We start from the raw sequence: 20,502 nt of genomic DNA on the forward strand, positions 1-20,502 counted from the left end.
CTGTTGAGAAGCTCTCAGGCTGTGGCAATGGTCAACCTCTTCAAAGAGCTTTCTGGTAGCAATGTACATCTTGGAGAGCTCGAACGTGATAGTGGACAAATTGAGCAGATGCATTCTCCTACGTCATGAGTAGTCTCTCAATCCCAGAGTGGCAAAAGAGATTTTCCGTCGCTGGAACCAGCCTTGCTGTAACCTATTTGCATCACCCCTAAACAACAAGTGCAGCAGCTACTTTGCCCTAATCCCCCTCAGGAGAGTCCCCAAGAGACGTTGTCCTTCATGATTGGCCCTTGGAGTTACTCTATACCATTCCCCCAATTACACTAATACCTCTCTTCTTGAAGAAAGCCATAAGATTGAAGAGCAAGGTGATTCTCATTGCCCCATTCTGCTCTCGCCAAGTTTGGTTCCTTTTTCTTTGGCCTTACCTACTTCAATGTCCATGGACTCTGGACCTGCATCCAGGTCTCCTATCCCACCCTCAGGGACTAGCTCACCCCAAACCTGAAAAACCTCAAGCTTACAGCTTATTTGCTCTAGTTCCATTGATTGCCAGGTGAAATAACATATTCTCCAGTTCAAAAATTTTTGTTGGCTTCCCATAAGCCTTCCACTAGGAAGCTCTACCTCAGTAAATGGAAAAGATTTTCTATTTGGGCAAACAATAATGGATTTGATCCTTTTTCAGCACCAGTTGAAAATGTTTTATAATTTTTGACTACACTCTTTGAACAGGGAGGGTCTTCTTCTGCCATCAAAGTTCAGCTTGCTGCTATTAATAACTTCCCCTAATGATTTTGAAGAACATTTGTTAATCTCAAATAGGCTGTGTAAGGTTTTTCTGATAGGAACTTTAAGATTAAAGCCACCTTATAGGGATCCTCTCGTCCCCTGGAATCTCAATATGGTTTTTCAGTCCTTGGTCCATACCCCTTTTGAGCCAGTGGCTACCTGTGATTTGAAATTTCTTTCATGGAAGACTATGTTCTTGGTAGCCATTACATCCACTAGAAGAATTTCAGAGATTCATGCGTTATTCTCAAAACCTCCATATTTGATTTTTTATAAGGACAGGGTATCACTAAGAACCAATCTATCTTTTCTTCCAAAAGTAGTAACAAAACTTACATTAATCAATCCATTAAATTACCAGTCTTCTTCCCAAATTTCTCTAACAAGGGAGAATATTGTTTACGCTTATTAGATGTTCACAGACACTTGCGCTTTTATCTCAAATGAACTAAAGACTTCAAAAAGTCAGACCAGTTATTTGTTTCCTTTTCAGGTTCTTCCATGGGTAAACCAGTTTCAAAGGTCACATTATCTAAGTGGTTAAGAGAATGTATAAGCTCTATGTGCAATAAGAAAATTGTCCAATTACCAGCCCCAGATAGAGCACACTATACATGAGCTATAGCCACATCTGCTGTTTTCTACTTTCAGGACTTCATGGATGACATATGTGCAGCAACAACTTGGGCTTCTTCACATACCTTTATCATGCATTACAAAGTGGATCTGGTCTCCAGGAGAAGATCGTCATTTGGTTTTATGGTGCTCAGGAATATCCTTTCATAAAGCCTCCTAAGATACAACAAGGTAGCTGGGGACTCTATCCCATACGTCAAGGATAAATGAAGACTGACAACATCAGATAAAGAAGATATGGACTTACCATAATGTTTCATCTGTGTTGTTGATCTTCATTTATCTTTGACACCCTACCCTCCTACCCTACCCCTCCTTCAGACTCCTTGGAGGAATGGACTTTAGCCCTGGTTACTTTTTATTTCATGTATGACCTTGGATGGAGCCTCTTCAATGGTTATAGGACTACTTTTCCTTATCTTTCTTTATAGCTGCAAGGTTGATCTGAGGTAATCTAGAGAGGGGCATTCTGGGTAGGGACTTAGCTTCAGAGTTTTTGGTTTGTGCCAGCTGTTATAACGGCCAAGCTGGTTCCAGATGTCAGAACTGAGTCCCCATACATCAAGGATAAATGAAGATCGACAACACAGATGGAACATTATGGTAACTCCATAACTTCTTTTTTGCTTTAATGTAATTTGGTAGTCTAGTCCATGCATAAGCTACTCTCTCAGAGAACCAATGAGTTACACCTCTCATTCCTTTATAATCTTCTGTAGAGGTTGTCTGATGGTTCTCTACTACTTTTTGATAACCCCAAACATTCCCAGATATAGTTGTTTCAAAATGCCCTATATGCCTGAATAAGGTCTCCTCTTAAATATCTGTATGAGACACTGTACAAGTTCAGTTATTTTAGTCTTTCATGATAACTTAAATTTTCACATCCATGGATGCCCTTGGTATATTTCAACTGCACCTTTTCCAATTTACTCATGTTTGTTTTCTTTTAAGGTTTCCATATTGCAATTCCATACTGTAGTTTGGGTCTAATGAAACTTACAGACAGCGATTTTGTAATTTCTGATTGCATAGATTTCATAACTCTTTTATACAGTCTATAGCTGTATGACTATTAGTATTAGGCAATTGGTTGATATGATTAGAAAAACTCAAAGATGGATCTATCGATATGCCTAGGTCCTTAAATGAATCAACAGTTTCAATCATTGTGTGCTGTATTAAATATTCACCATTCAAACTATGTCTCCCAAACCTCATATGTTTAGTTTTTGATGTATTTATCAGCATATTATTCTCCTGTGCCAACATGGTCAATTTAGTCAAGTTGTTTTCCAGAAATGCCCTGTCTGTAACACATCATCAGTTTACCAATTTTCAAGTCATCTGCATAAAGACTGTATAACACCACAGATGAAAAAAATAGATTTGAAAGATACAATCTAAACAAGTATATTCGTTGGACACAGCCTTGTAGGACACCCTAACTGTAATCTAGAATTTCACTGGTTTAGTTGCTGTATGATACTTGCCATATCTTTTTTGTAAGCCATGCACCTATCCATCTTATGAAGATTACATCAATACCTAGTTGTTCTAATTTATTGCTCAGTATTTTGTGTATGGTCCTATCAAATGCTGAAGTTATGTCTACAAAATTATATCACAGCACAATTTTTCATTTATAGCTGATATTGTATTGTTACAGACCATCATGTTACAAGTGGTTATAGTTCAGTTTTCAAACTATGCATGCTGATATGTGGTTTCAAGTCTCAGCCTTTCCAATTCTGACAGTAATTTGTCCAAAATAACCTTCTCCATTATTTTTCTACAGCAAGAAATAAAACTTATAGGTCTGTATGTCTCTGGGTCTGTCCTATTCCCCATTCCCTTAAAGACAGGTCTAACAAGTGCCTGTTTCCTATCTTGAAGAATCTACCATAATTAAATTACCTATTCAATAACAGATTTAACTGTAAGTTCATGCTGAAAAGTTCTCAGATCATTATTACTAATTCTGTCTCCTCTCAGTGCTTTGTTTGGATCTAATTTGTGTAGTTCTTTTTCAGTTGTTGTTGTTGTTTGTCTTTCGGCTTTTCCTGGTTAGGGGTCACCACAGCAGAACTCCGGTCCGCTAATGATTGGCAGTAGACTTTCACAAACGCCGAGGTGCCAGCTCAACGTCCAACCTTCAATGAAGGCACACCCATTTACGCATGTCTTTCGAACGTCACCCAACTGTGGGGAGGGCATGCAAACTCCACACAGAAGGCACTCCCTGCACTCCAGCCGAGAATCGAATGGGAGAACTTCTTTAATTTCAGTATCTAAAGTTACCAGTATACTACTTGGATAATTTATCATCCCCTTTGTGAAACCAAACTGCTTTGCATAAGATTTTGTAAATATATCTATAATCTGTTATGTCTGATAATAAATTTTAGACTCTACATGCAGTTTATCAATTTGTATGTCTTTACTACTACCACATCTTATGCATCTATAAAATGGTTTCCTATTATGCTCAATATCTTTACATACATTTTCCTCATTTTTTCTGTATCATATTTCACTTGATAAACAGAAAGAACATTTCTGGACTTATCTCCTATACAGCACACCCAGATTTATTACCCAAAGCACATAGTCAACTGTTATAATTTAAGCTCTTTCATCTCTTTTCAGTAAAGGACTTCATCAGAACAACCCAATCAATTACAAGCTGAATTTAAAAGTTTTGGCAGCATCATGTGTTAAAATTTAAAATATTACGGGTTCCTTCAACAAAAAAGTTGAAAACAATTAAAACCAATAAACCACACTCATTTCTTAGCATGACATAGATTTAAAATACTAAAAATACTTAAAAACAATCATTCCTTGATTTGACACAATTTTAATATACAAGATATTGTATGGAGGTGCGTTGGCATTAAACCATAATTGCCATCAAAATTCTCATAGTTCAAGGTAGTCCTCCCATGGTCCATGCATAGGATTAATCTGTACCTTCTCTAGTATAGTGAACAGAAATGAATGATCAGGCAAATAGCTAATTATAACCCAAATGAAAAAGAGTGGGCACCAATGTGGGTTAAGATGTGGTTTGGACATGCAAAAACTCTAAACATTTGTGGTGCCCATGCACTGGCCCAGTAATCAAGGAGCCTCAATCCTTACCACTAGCACCAGTGAGGGGTGTGCACATTGGGAAGGATAACAAGTACACATGCAGTAAAGGACAATTTCCCTTAAGAGCACACAGAGATCACAGTCAGTATGGGGCTGGTTTCTCCCTTTCTCTCTAGATCCCCAACAAGACTCCCCACTGGCACAGCTATAGAGTGGGGTCCTTAGCCAGGGTCCCAAGCCAAGCCCTCCTCTCTGTCCAACCAGTGCTTTGTGTCCCTGCCCAAATAGCTGACAGACACACACTTTGAGATATGAGTTATATATAAACACACATACATTCCTCGGGAAGGCTGGCACAGGTTCTCCAGCTATGCCCCATTCTCTCCAGACTATAATGTAGAAATCACTGCCACCAGGATCCCTAATTAGCATCTACTCTAAGGCCCTTCCCAAAGGGTGAACAATTTAACTGTGTAATATTACTGATATCCAAATAGTAATTGTGACTGAGCAGCAAGATTATTGGACTGGCTTAGTACAGTATCACTAAATACATGTAAGTACTCTAGAGCTTAAATTATCTCTAGACAAAACAGCCACAGTTGAAAGATTTAAAAATATTTAATAATAAAAACTAAAGACAAATCTTCTCAATTCAGCACAGTGATAGTCAAGAGTTTAGAGATCACAGGAAAATGCTTAAAATAATACTGTAGAATAGTCTGACATAAATATAGAAAACAGCTAGTCTAAACTTACTATTTTCTATTTCTTAAGAGAAACACTAAAGTCTAAGATCCTACTTGCATACAGACAGAGCAAAGTAAGTGCTGGTGAGTGGTCAGTTCTGAAGACAAATGCAAAATGCTGTCCTTTCTTTCTGTCCTGAAATTGATAGCACAATACTGCTTCATATTACATAATTCTTGACACTTCTCTGGTTTCCCAGGCCAACAGAAACTCAGAATTTGCATTTCTTTTTGTAATGTGTACCTGCAGGAGGCCACAGCAATAAAAGACATTCCCCCAGATTTTGCAAGCCTTGCACGTCGTGCAGGAGCTCTAGCAGGCAATATGTCTACCGTGCGATCCAGGAATAGCCTGCAGGGGCGTGCATGAGTGCTCCTGTATTGTCCTGCACGGACTAAGCCCCTGTATGCAAATCACCCCATTTGCAGGAGAAATCCATGCAATTGAGTTGAATTTGCGATCCAGGAAGCTTGAAACTGGCTGTGCAGGACTAGTGTAACCTGTAGAAATATACTCAAGGAAAAAAACTCTTACACTTGTTGAAGGTTTACCAGTGGAAAAGTGAAGCAAACAAAGAAAAAAACTCTGGTATTCCACCACAGCAAAAATCCACCACGATAAAGCCCTGTGTCAAACAGCAAGCAAATTTAATGGAAAGAAGTAAAAACAGCATTAAAATTCCATAGTGATAAAACGATAAGCGCTTTCAGCTATTTAGCCTTCTTCAGATCGTTATCTTTTAGTAGCAATGCTTAATATTTATACTAAAAACTAACCAATAAGGTTTAAAATCAATTGACTTCTAAACCAATCATGTCAATTCATTCTTAGTTTTTATTAGAATATCCAGTAATCTTTCTTTGCACTACTAAGTAGCCAGTAGCTGTGATTTAAAATTGGCACCAAAAATATGTTAATATACTATGTTGGCCCATCCTACTTCAGCTGTATGCTAATATGCACTTCTCTGCCTAGTTTTTTTACTGGCTATAAGTGCTGAATATATCATTCCAATGGATTTCGTTTTACATAGCTTCCCTGTTTCCACTTTGCTGCCATCCAGTGGCCAAAGTGTAATACTAGCTTTTTAAAGATTTTTCAGAAGCATTTATTTTCATTATTTTTATTACTGCATGGCTTCCCTATTTCCACTTTGCTGCCATCCAGTGGCCAAAGTGTAATACTAGCTTTTTAAAAAATGTTTTCAAAAGCATTTGTTTTATTTTTCTTTGTTTGTCATATATGAACTTACTATAATTAACTTTAACTAGCAGGTCGCCTTTCTGGAATTTTTATATATGAACTTCTTTAACAGTTCTCTACTTTTCCTGATATACGAAACAATTCTTATCTATAACTACCAAACTATTAAAATATTACTGACACAGGCAAAAGTATGGTCACTATGTCAACTCTACTTCTGTCAGCACAGAAATGCATAACTGCACATTACAATTTTATATCCTTTTACTATATAAATAGAGAGTCCATTATTCACTAAATAATCTCTAGATATATAAATATATGAAATGACATCCCTATTCACTGCCTTGATAGAAAACAATGTCCAAATATACCTATTGCAAAACTATCACTATTATGAAGCAAGAACATATGCACATCCTTAGTGGAAAGCAATATTCAGATCTAAGGTACTTTCCATATCAGAATTTATAAATACTTAATAGCTGAATATTATTATACTTATTAAACTTGTTATTTTGTATATGATGAACCTAACAAAACTGAAATATATACATAGTTATTATGTTATAATGTCAGCTAAAAGAAAAAAAAATGGATAAAAATGTAAATAAATTATAAGTCTAGTGGTTCTGAGTTGTAATAGTATTCCTTCTAGTTTTTAATATGGGTTTCACTGGAACTATAGTGTTTAGTTCAGGGGGACGATTTGCTCTCATGTTAATTATCCAAGATATTTCATGTAGTTCAGTTCGATTATGGATGTCTCCTCCTCTGTTGGTCTGGATAACAGCTTCAATTGCTTTAAAAAGGAAGGAATGAGTCGGATGTTGTGCTATATGCACTGCTAGTGCATTGTTTGGTTCCTTTTGTCATATATCTCTTAAGTGTCGTAGTATATGATCTTTAAGCTTCTGATCTGTCTTGCTTATGTAAAAAGCATTGCATTGACGGCAAGTGGCCAAATACACTAGATGTGCTGTGGTGCAATCAGCATATACATTGAAGTGATATTGTTTATTTCCATAAGTGGAGACAAAGACATTTGAACTGTCAATGTAAGGGCAGGCTTTGCATCTACTGCATTTAAAAGTGCCCCTTCTATCTGAACGTATATTTTGTGTGGTGATACCATCTCTATTACATAGGAGTCTTTTCAAATTTTTCTTGTTTTTATACTGAAATCTCGGTTGCTCTCCTACTATATGTTTAATTTTCTCATCCATTGTTAATATTGACCAATGTTTTCTTATTATATCACATATCTGTTTATTGTCTGAACTATAAGTTAACAGACAATTTAAATGTGGAATATGGTTATCGGAAGCAATGGCTTGCTGTAAAGAAGTGTTCTTCTTGGAGAAATAAGGTTGGCCTCTGCCTTTCCTTATTTCCTGAAAATTGTGTTTGAGTCTTAATTTTTTATCTGAGTAGGACCTTTCCTTAAGGTATCTACATACTTTGCATTGTTCTTTAACAAATTCCTCATCTTTAGTATATAATCTAGATGCCCGTAGGACTTGATTTTCATAGATGTTTTTGAAGATATGTCCAGGGTGCATACTTTGTTTATGTAAATAATGGTTTCTCCAGGTATCTTTCCTATGGATGCTTGTATTTATGCCTTCCTTAGGATCTAGGTGAACTTTAACATCCAAAAAATCTATTTCTTGATATGATGAACTTGCTTTGAATATAAGAAAAGTAGTACTTCCATTGATGTAATCGACAGCTATTCAGCTCTTCCATCTTTCCTTGCCATAAGATAAAGACATCATCAACAAAATGACCATAGTATAGTTGATGTGGGAGCCATATGTTATTTTCCAAGAAGATAGTTTCTTACTCCCATTCTGCTAATACCAAGTTTGAATAACTATTAGCACATGGTGTACCCATGGCTACTCCCCATGTTTGTAAATAGAAGTCTTCTCCATAGATAAAGATGTTGTCTTCTAGAACAAGTTCTAGCAGAGCACATGTTGGATCTGCTGCTATATTGTGTCTTCGTAGGAAAGTATTAATAGCATGTAAACCATAATCATTAGGAATAACTGTGAACAAACTGGTAATGTCCATGGTTACCAATATAAGATTTTCAAACACTGTCAAGTGTTTAGTTTGTTCGAAGAAATCACTCAAAAATTGGCTAGTGTCTTTCAGAACTGTCTTTGCAAATGGTAATGCATTTTTCAATTCATTTTCTATGAACATAGATAGCGGTACCATTATCCATTCTCTACCAGAGACAATGGGTCATAAAGGAGGATCATGTAAGTCTTTATGAATTTTGGGTATTCCACTTATACTAGGGTATAAATAATGAGGTGTATCAAAGAATTCATATTGTTCTTGAGTAATACGTCTTTCCATTAAAAGTTCATATAAGATGCTACGAAAGAGTGTAATTCTTGTTGTAACATCCTTCGTATTCAGTTTTTTATATGTGTGTTGGTCTTCCAACATTGTTGTCATTTTGTTCTTGGACCACTCCGCTTCCATTATGACTATGCATCCTCCTTTATCCGCTGGTTTTATGACTAAATTATCTGAATGTCTAAGTTGTTTTAAAGCTTCATTTTCTTTGGCTGTCATGTTATAAAATGTACATTTATTTTTGTTAGTAGAGTTCCTAGTTTCAAAGATCTCTTCTTCACATAATCTTGAAAAGAGCTCAACCAATGGAGGATTTACTGGAGTAAAAGTACTTCGCTTTCTAAGAGAGGGTTCATAGGTGTTGTTTTGACCAAAAAAGCATTTCAATGAGATATTTCTAAAAAAAGTCTAATATCTGTTATAAATTCATTCAAATCAGATGTCAATGATGGTATAAAGGTTAGACCCTTGTTTAGTAAGGTCATGGCTTAGTTCTGTCTGTGAAATATTTACTACTAAATTAGATGGATTCTCATTCATTTCATAAATTTCTTGTGCTTCCGCTCTTGGCTCTGAGTTCTCTGAGTTTTGTAGTTGTTCTGTTTCATAAAAACTGGTAAAGGCCAATTTACTGGTGTGTGTGTACTACTCCATCCCTGGGTCTAGTTGTTGGTGTAGGGTGATTATGACCTATCAATAATGCATTCTCAGATAATGTTTCATGAGATGTTAAAATATTAGCATTGACTTCCAATAAGTCATTAGAAGAGATATCTTTTCATTCGTGTGAACTAGTAGTTGGCATTTTCTGTGTGGTCGAATGCATGCCTTCTAGCTGTATATTTGGTCTTTCTATATGTTCTCCATTTTTTCTCATTGATGTTATGTTTCTTTCTCCATTGGTAATTTTCTTTAGGCCATTCGAAGATATTACCATTCGCAAAATCTCGATGGTCATGTGCCAATTTTTTGATCTTTTGTTGTTTCAATTTAGTATCGTAAATATTGAGATTATGTTGTAATCGTTCTAGTTCATGTACTTGTTCTTCCTTCAAATCCAGTTTCTCTAGTTCTTCTTGTTTAGTTACAATAATGGATGAGTTTTTATCTTCTTCTTGTTAAAAATTCTATAATTAGTTCCATGTATCTTTGGCTGGTCTCAAGATTAATTGCTTGCCATTTGGCCAATAGTTCTGGGTATGCATTGCCATATGAAGGCAAGCATTTGATCCGCATCCCTCGAGGAACTATTTTATGGTGTATACAGGCTTCCAGATGGAAATGTTGCCATTGTAGTCTTTTTAAGTGAAAGGCAGCATTTTCAACATCACATAAGATATTTCTAAAACTAGAGTAATCAGAAAGCACTGTTGTCTAAGATGTAGTTTCTTGATTCAAGTTTATCTCTAGCAGGGGATTCTGTGATTCTCCTGTTAGCCGAGACTTCGTATAAATCATATTTTTTTCTTTCGTATTTGAATGAATGTCAGCCATGGACAGTGTAAGATTAGAACTAAAACAATTCAAGGAAAAAACTATCTTACACTTGTTGAAGGTTTACCAGTGGAAAAGTGAAGCAAACAAAGAAAAAAACTCTAGTATTCCACCACAGCACAAATCCACCACGATAAAGTCCTGTGTCAAACAGCAAGCAAATTTAATGGAAAGAAGTAAAAACAGCATTAAAATTCCATAGTGATAAAACGATAAGCGCTTTCAGCTATTTAGCCTTCTTCAGATCGTTATCTTTTAGCAGCAATGCTTAATATTTATACTAAAAACTAACCAATAAGGTTTAAAATCAATTGACTTCTAAACCAGTCATGTCAATTCATTCTTAGTCTTTATTAGAATATCCAGTAATCTTTCTTTGCACTACTAAGTAGCCAATAGCTGTGATTTAAAATTGGCGCCAAAAATATGCTAATATACTATGTTGGCCCATCCTACTTCAGCTGTATGCTAATATGCACTTCTCTGCCTAGTTTTTTACTGGCTATAAGTGCCGAATATATCATTCCAATGGATTTAGTTTTACATAGCTTCCTTGTTTCTACTTTGCTGCCATCCAGTGGCCAAAGTGTAATACTAGCTTTTTAAAGATTTTTCAGAAGCATTTATTTCCATTATTTTTATTACTGCATGGCTTCCCTATTTCCACTTTGCTGCCATCCAGCGGCCAAAGTGTAATACTAGCTTTTTTAAAAATGTTTTCAAAAGCATTTGTTTTATTTTTCTTTGTTTGTCATGTATGAACTTACTATAATTAACTTTAACTAGCAGGTCACCTATCTGGAATTTTTATGTGCTGTGCTAGAACTTGTTCTAGAAAACAACATCTTTATCTATGGAGAAGACTTCTATTTACAAACATGGGGAGTAGCCATGGGTACACCATGTGCTAATAGTTATTCAAATTTGGTATTAGCAGAATGGGAGCAAGAAACCATCTTCTTGGAAAATAACATATGGCTCCCACATCAACTATACTATGGTCGTTTTGTTGATGATGTCTTTATCTTATGGCAAGGAATGATGGAAGAGCTGAATAGCTACGTCAATTACATCAATGGAAGTACTAAATGTTAAGTTGTCAATCTCGCTTTCATTCTTGCTTGATGGGTTCGGAGCCGATCCCTCGGCTCCGACTCGGCACTTGCTAAGCTCGAGAGTCACTTTTACCAGCTCGAGGCAGCCCCATATCCCATGATGCAAGGCGGTAAGTACCCAGATCTCGTTTGCCGCTTCGCTTATGAGGTCCTCCTTTTACCAGCTCCTGGTAAGTGATTTACTAATTCGCTATTTTAGCCCCTTTGAACTTAAAAACCCCTTATTGTTAGTTTTTATTTAGTTTTAATCTGTTTCTGACAGAAATTTGTCTGTCTCTTATTTTTTTTAGTCAGACTTTACCATCCCATCCCCCCCCCCTGTTAGGGTGTGTGTGTGTGTTTGTACTTATACCTTTTTGGTATATTTAAATTTAAAGTCTTTGACTGGTGTGTGTGTGTGTTTTGTGTGACACCATGTCAAAAGAAAGGGTCTCAGGCTTTAAGAAGTGTGACTCGTGCTGTCAGAAGATGTCTCTGACAGACGGTCACACTTCTTGCCTTTATTGCCTGGGGCCTCTTCACCTGCAGGACTCCTGTGCTATATGTCATTCTTTCAGCCAGAGAGTCCTGCAGGAAAGAAGAAACAAATTAATACTCAGGGGCCTTCTGCCGGAGGGCTCTCCGGCTAAGTCGGCTCCACCTAAGACTGCCAAGTCTTCCAAGGCCCAGGCTTCTGTGTCAAAGCCTGCGGCCTCGGCCGACTCGTTCTGAGTCGAGATTGGCTCGGCTGGAGCCGATTCTGGCTTAACCAAGCCTTCGGCACCGATGGCTATCGGTGCCGATTCTGCATCGACCACTTCGGTGTCGGCCCCGATCGGCTCCGACCACCATGTGGCACAGGCATCGGTGTCGGCTCCGATCGGCTCCGACACCATTACTTTTGTGGCTGTATCGGCTCGCTGGAGCCGATGCATCGAGCTACCTGTCGGCTCCGATAAGTTGTCGGCTCCGACAGGTTCAATAGTTTCATCGGTTCCGATGGCTCCTTCGAGGAAGAGGTCGAGGTCTCCTTCCTTGGAGCCGATACTTTCGGCTCCGGCTTCACCTCTCCTCTCGGAACGGAGCCATCGGAGCCGATCTTCAAGGTCATCCAGGCTGGACCATGACTTAGAGAGAGTCGTCAGTAGATTACTTAAGTCACAGGCACTGCCCCAAATGTTACATAGTGCGTCTCAACAGGCGACTATTGGTCCACACCCGTTACAGTTCCTCCTTCAACTCTACCCCAGAGCTTGGAGTTGGAGTCTTCGAATGGTTACTGCTACGGCTGAGGGACGGATACCCCTTCTGTCCCTTCAGCCTCTACTCTTATCTCCTCTTGAGACCTTCCTTAGAGGGATTCGTGGCCGGGCTTCCATGGTCTCCTCCGAGGGGTGAGTGGCATCGGACCCTTGTCCGAACCCGCTCTTCCCCTTGGAGCCTCGGCCTTGGTGAGCTCGGCTCCGACATCTGCCTCGGAGACTTCCCTTTCGGTGGTCCCTGGAGTTCCTAGCTCTTCGGAACGGGTTCTCTCGGACCTGCCTGGGTAGAGAGCATTCAAGGTGATGAAGAGTGTGCTGGCCACTGGTATCAGCCAGCAGTCTGTTCCCTTAGCTCCTCCCTCTATAGTGCCTGTTGACATCTCTGCCACTTCTCTTGCTACAGGACCCAGAGATCCTCCGCCTCAGGTTTCCCCATTGGGAATTTCCCCTCTTCCGAGGATTCTCCTGATGTTTCAGGAGATCCTCCTAGGAAGAGGACTTGTAAGAGGAAACACGTAGACTCCCGAGTCTATCACTTCAGATACTGACTTTGATGAGTCAGAGGGATCCCCAAGATCCCCCTCTGAGGATGTCTCCTTCTCAGACATCCTAGAACTCCTTAGACAGAGGGGAAACTGGCCCACCAATAATCCCTCTGAGGATGAGTCAGTATACCTAGAGGCGTTTGGATCTCGGCCCTCCACCTCCTGGGTGTCTCCGCCTTTCGACCCCCTTATGCAGGTTATTGCCCGAAAGGCGTGGGCTGCTCCTGACTCTGTAGAGCCGGTCCCTAGGAGGCCTTCAAAATTTATCACTGCCCCGTGTGCAAGCAATTCCTCACTAAGGGTGTCCCCGCTGATGCCATGGTGGTGGCTGCTGCCACCAAGAAGGAACTTGCAGATCCTTCCGTACCCGTCCATCCTCCTAATAAGGACTCTAGGACCATGGATAGGTACGGTAAGTGGATGTTTTCCTCAGCGACCTTTGCTATGCGTTCGCTGAATTACCTATGTCACTTCACCAGACTCCAGAGGGATATCCTTAAGGAGCTGGGTGAAGTAGTACAGGATCCTACAGCTGCAGGGGCTCAAGAAAAAATTGCTTTGCAGCTAGGAACCCTTAATTCCATTGCAAACTCCTCCATGCGGCTAATATCATATGCTGCTGATGGAGCGAGTAGGGCCGCAGGTACAGGTGTGGCTCTTAGACGCCAAGCCTGGATGCGGCTATGTGACTTTGCAGATCCCTTTAAGGCCTCCTTCACAAATTCTCCCTTTGATGGGTCAGCTTTGTTTGGCCCTCAGGTGAAGGAAACTTTGACCAGGTGTGAGCAGGACGGCAAGACTCTTTCTGCTGTAGGAGTCCATTTTTCCACCCCTTCTAGACCTTACCCCAAAGGACAGAAAGGTGGCAAAATGTGGTTCCATAAATCCCAAGGAGTCACGCGATTCACGTGGTCAGTTTACCCCTAGAGGCAGAGGGGTAACAACAACAGACGCGCTCTAGAGGCAGAGGGGTCCAAAACCAGGGAAACAGAGAGCCTCTCTCTGACAAGCCCTTTCAGCATCCCTGAGATGTTGCCCGGCTGTCCCTCCTTGGAGGCAGTCGGGAAGATTATCACTGTACCCAGAAGCCTGGCATTCCCTCACTCAAGACAGATGGGTACAGTCGATCATATCCAAGGGTTACATAATTCCTTTCGAGGAAAGTCCTTTCCCCTCAAATTCCCTTCCAGATGTACCACCGGTCTAAGGGAAATTGCAGAGTTAGAAGTCTCAAAACTACTGCAAAAGAGCCATTCAGCCAGTTACAATAGACCATTCAGAGCCCGGAATCTACTCAAGGTTCTTTTTGGTCCCCAAAAAGACGGGAGAATGGAGACCAATATTGAATCTCAGCAGACTCAACAAGTCTGTGAGGAAGACAAGATTCCGAATGGTCACTCTTCAGTCAATTCTGCCCTTCTTACAGAAGGACAACTGGATGTGCTCAATAGATCTTCAGGATGCGTACTATCACATCAAAATTCACAGACGCTCCAGGAGATTTCTCCACTTTCGGCTGGGGTCCAGTCATTTCCAGTTCAGAGCCCTGCCCTTTGGTCTCACTACAGCCCCCAGAGTGTTCACCAAATGCATGGCAGTGGTCACGGCTCACCTGAGACGTCAAGGATTCCAGGTGTTTCCGTATCTCGATGACTGGCTCCTGTCAGCCACCACCAGGCATCAGCTTATTCAAGCCAGGGATTACACAATAAGTCTTTGTTCTCATTTGGGCATCTCGATCAACTTCGAAAAGTCATCCTTATCGCCCTGCCAGTCTATTACTTTCATAGGCAAACTTAAACACTGTTCGGATGTCAGCTACCCTTACAGATCAAAGAGTTTCAGACATTCAGAGTCATGTCAGGATCATTCTGGCCAACAAGAAAGTACAGGCCAGAATGGTTCTAAAGGTATTAGGCCTCATGGCTGCGGCCATTACTCTTCTTCCTGGCTCGATTCTACATGCGCCTTCTTCAGTGGATGCTGTTCACACAGTGGTCGTACCAACAACTTCCAATGCGTCACCAGATTCTGGTGACACAGACTTGCAAAGATCATCTTGCTTGGTGGATCACATCTCCTCAGGTTCACCAAGGCAGGTACTTTGTACCCCCATCCCGATAGCCACTGTCACCACGGATGCCTCCCTGATCGGGTGGGGGTCATTATCAGGGCAGGATGGTTCATGGGGCGTGGCAGCCGCTCGAGTACCATCTGCACATAAATGTCCTGGAGATGAGAGCAGTGCTTTTAACGTTGCAAGCCCTCAACGACTTTCTTCCCGTAGGGACAATTGCAGTCCACACAGACAACATGTCTGTAGTTTGGTATATCAACAAACAGGGCGGAACCAAGTCCTACCCCTTGTGTCGAGAAGCGCTCAGACTATGGCAATGGGCGATCTCCTCTCATCGGTTTCTGGTAGCAACGCATATCCCTGGGAAAACCAACATTGTAGCGGACAGATTGAGCAGAGCTATTCTCATGCCTCACGAGTGGTCTCTCAAGCAATCTATAGCGGAAGAGATATTTCTGGAATGGGGTCGTCCATGTTGCGATCTTTTTGCTACTCCCCAAAACAGCAAATGCCCAGACTTCTTCTGTCTCTTCCCTCTACCAGGCCATCCCCCCAGAGATGCTCTGACCCAGGATTGGCCCCAGGGACTTCTTTATGCCTTCCTCCATTTCCTCTGATCCCTCAAGTTATCCAGAAAGCTACCGCTTTGAGAGCCAAATTGATTCTCATTGCCCCTTACTGGCCTCGACAAGTTTGGTTCCCGTTCCTCCATCGTCACCTTTTGGTGCAGCCGTGGCATCTGGACCCAGTGCCAGATCTTCTGATTCACCAATCCGTTCAGCTGCACCGGTCTATCCCTTCTCTCAACCTCACAGCATGGTTGCTCCACTTCCTTCCTTAGCCAGGCTTCCTTTGATCTCTAACCCAGTTAGAGACATCATAGTAACCGTTAAAATCCTCTACCAGGAGGATTTATACAAGCAAATGGAAATGTTTCTCTTATTGGGCTAAGGCCAAGAATATTGATCCTTTCACTGCCCCTGTTCAGGCAGTCCTGGACTTCTTAGCAGAGATTTTTCATGCAGGCTCCTCTTCTTCCACAGTCAGAGTTCAATTGGCTGCTATCTCCAACTTTCATGTCGGGGTCGCAGATCATAATATTATGTCCCATAGGCTCTGCAGGGCCTTCTTGAAAGGAATTTTCCTACTAAAGCCTCCAATCAGGAATCCTCCTCCTCAGTGGGATCTAAATTTAGTGCTGACATCCTTGATTCTTCCCCCCTTCGAGCCAGCTGTTTCTTGTTCCCTGAAATTTCTTTCTTGGAAAACTTTATTCCTAGTGGCTAGCTGTTTCTTGTTCCCTGAAATTTCTTTCTTGGAAAACTTTATTCCTAGTGGCTATTACATCGGCCAGGAGGGTGTCTGAACTTTATGCTCTATCGGTTCGACCCCCCTATTTAGTTTTTCACAAAGACAGAGTATCTTTGAGAACTAATCCGACCTTTTTGCCTAAGGTCGCTTCAAAGACCAATTTGAATCAATCCATTGATCTCCCTGTATTTTTCCCAAACTATTCAGACAGAGCTGAACAAAAACTACATTTTCTTGATGTCCATCGTCAACTTAGATATTATTTGGACAGAACAAAAAAATTTAGAAAATCTGATCAACTTTTTGTTTCCTATGCGGATAATAAAAAAGGCCTTCCTGTTTCTAAAGTGACCTTGTCCAGATGGCTTTCTTCGGTCATCTCTGAAATTTATCTGCTCAGGGGAAAACAGCTGTGCTCAAAACCTAAAGCACATTCAACTAGGAGCTTAGCTACTTCTACAGCCTTTCAAGCTAGACTTCCTTTAGACACTATTTGTGCAGCGGCCACTTGGGCCACTCCTCACACTTTTGTTTCCCATTACAAATTGGACTTGGCCTCCAGGGACAGAGCCAGTTTTGGCTCTACAGTCCTCAAGAGTCTGTTCCATTGAGCCACCCAGGATAGAGGTGCTAGGACGCGGTCCCATCAAGCAAGAATGAAGGCGAGATTGACAACTTAACATTAAGAAGTTATGTACCTACCATAACGTTCCATGTTAGTTGTCTTGTCTCGCCTTCTTTCTTGACCCTCCTCCTTCCCCAGGCCTGGACAGACCTTGTTATAAGAAATTATTATGCTGAAGACCATTCAGACCTGGTCCTTCTTCCATCCTGTAAGTTTTCTTTCTTCCTTTGGGAAGTGTTTTATGCTTGGTGCTATTGCCCTTTGTCATCAAACGAGATCTGGGTACTTACCGCCTTGCATCATGGGATATGGGGCTGCCTCAAGCTGGTAAAAGTGACTCTCGAGCTTAGCAAGTGCCGAGTCGGAGCCGAGGGATCGGCTCCGAACCCATTAAGCAAGAAAGAAGGCGAGAGAAGACAACTAACATGGAACGTTATGGTAGGTACATAACTTCTTATTTTCTTATATTCAAAGCAAGTTCATCATATCAAGAAATAGATTTTTTGGATGTTAAAGTCCACCTAGATCCTAAGGAAAGCATGAATACAAGCATCCATAGGAAAGATACCTGGAGAAACCATTATTTACATAAACAAAGTATGCACCCTCGACATATCTTCAAAAACATCTATGAAAATCAAGTCCTACGGGCATCTAGATTATATACTAAAGATGAGGAATTTGTTAAAGAACAATGCAAAGTATGGAGATACCTTAAGGAAAGGTCCTACTCAGATATAAATTTAAGACTCAAACACAATTTTCAGGAAATAAGGAAAGGAAGAGGCCAACCTTATTTCTCCAAGAAGAACACTTCTTTATAGCAAGCCATTGCTTCTGATAACCATATTCCACAGTTAAATTGTCTGTTAACTTATAGTTCAGACAATAAACAGATATGTGATATAATAAGAAAACATTGGTCAATATTAACAATGGATGAGAAAATTAAACATATAGTAGGAGAGCAACCGAGATTTCAGTATAAAAACAAGAAAAATTTGAAAAGACACCTATGTAATAGAGATGGTACCACCACACAAAATATACGTTCAGACAGAAGGGGCACTTTTAAATGTAGTAGATGCAAAGCCTGCCCTTACATTGACAGTTCAAATGTCTTTGTCTCCACTTATGGAAATAAACAATATCACTTCAATGTATATGCTGATTGCACCACTGCACATCTAGTGTATTTGGCCACTTGCCATCAATGCAATGCTTTTTACATAGGCAAGACAGATCAGAAGCTTAAAGATCGTATACTACGACACATAAGAGATATACGACAAAAGGAACCAAACAATGCACTAGCAGTGCATATAGCACAACATCCGACTCATTCCTTCCTTTTTAAAGCAATTGAAACTATTATCCAGACCAATAGAGGAGGAGGCGTCCATAATCGAACTCAACTACGTGAAATATCTTGGATAATTAACATGAGAGCAAATCGTCCCCTGGACTAAACACTATAATTCCATTGAAACCCATATTAAAAACTAGAAGGAATACTATTACAACTCAGAACCACTACACTTTCAATTTATTTACATTTTTATTCATTTTATTTTTCTTTTAGCTGACATTATGAGATAATAACTATGTATATATTTCAGTTTTGTTAGGTTCATCATATACAAAATAACAAGTTTAATAATAATATTTGGCTATTAAGTATTTATTAATTCTGATATGGAAAGTACCTTAGATCTGAATATTGCTTTCCACTAAGGATGTGTATATGTTCTTGCTTCGTAATAGTGATAGTTTTGCAATAGATATATTTGGACATTGTTTTCTATCAAGGCAGTGAATAGGGACGTCATTTCATATATTTATATATCTAGAGATTATTTAGTGAATAATGGACTCTCTATTTATATAGTAAAAGGATATAAAATTGTAATGTGCAGTTATTCATTTCTGTGCTGACAGAAGTAGAGTTGACATAGTGACCATGCTTTTGGCTGTCAGTAATATTTTAATAGTTTGGTAGTTATAGATAAGAATTGTTTCATATATCTGGAAAAGTAGAGAACTGTTAAAGAAGATCATATATAAAAATTCCAGAAAGTCGACCTGCTAGTTAAAGTTAATAAAAGTAAATTCATATATAACAAACAAAGAAAAATAAAACAAATGCTTTTGAAAACATTTTAATAAAAGCTAGTATTACACTTTGGCCACTGGATGGCAGCAAAGTGGAAATAGGGAAGCCATGCAGTAAAAAAAATAATGGAAATAAATGCTTCTGAAAAATCTTTAAAAAGCTAGTATTACACTTTGGCCACTGGATGGCAGCAAAGTGGAAACAGGGAATCTATGTAAAACTAAATCCATTGGAATGATATATTCGGCACTTATAGCCAGTAAAAAACTAGGCAGAGAAGTGCATATTAGCATACAGCTGAAGTAGGATGGCCAACATAGTATATTAGCATATTTTTGGCGCCAATTTTAAATCACAGCTATTGGCTATTTAGTAGTGCAAAGAAAGATTACTGGATATTCTAATAAAGACTAAGAATGAATTGACATGATTGGTTTAGAAGTCAATTGATTTTTAAACCTTATTGGTTAGTTTTTAGTATAAATATTAAGCATTGCTACTAAAAGATAACGATCTGAAGAAGGCTAAATAGCTGCAAGTGCTTATCGGTTTATCACTATGGAATTTTAATGCTGTTTTTACTTTTTTCTATTAAAGTTGCTTGCTGTTTGACACATGACTTTATCGTGGTGGATTTTTGCTGTGGTGGAATACCAGAGGTTTTTTCTTTGTAGGAATATACTCGGTTAGTAACCGAGAACATTTTTGCAAAATCCAAAACGGAGCCGTGACAGCTCCAAATAAAGGCTGCATATCAGGAAGCATGCCAATGGCCAAGTATAAGGCCATTGCCTTTGCAAACAGCTTAAGAAATAAAAAAATCAACTTTTATTTTTTTTAGCCGATCTCGGCTGTTTAAGCGTAGGGCAGCGGCACACAAATGGGATCGGGGGGAAATAATAAAATAAACCTAAAATAAGCATTCTAACTAAAATCACAATTCTGCCATTAAAGTCAATGGCAGGCAGAAGACAACATGGCCAGTGAGTAGTGGTTGCTAAGGGGGGAGGCTCAGTGTGAGACATGAAACTATGCATTAGCAGGCAATCCTATGCAAATGATGGGAATGATAGTGAATCCCAGTTTTCCCCAGCATGCTAGTCAGGTCCCAACAGTGTAAGAGCAGGA

The sequence above is a fragment of the Protopterus annectens genome, chromosome 1.part1 (assembly GCF_019279795.1).
Source record: "Protopterus annectens isolate FY-2018-M chromosome 1.part1, PAN1.0, whole genome shotgun sequence".
NCBI classification, from domain to species: Eukaryota; Metazoa; Chordata; order Ceratodontiformes; family Protopteridae; genus Protopterus; species Protopterus annectens.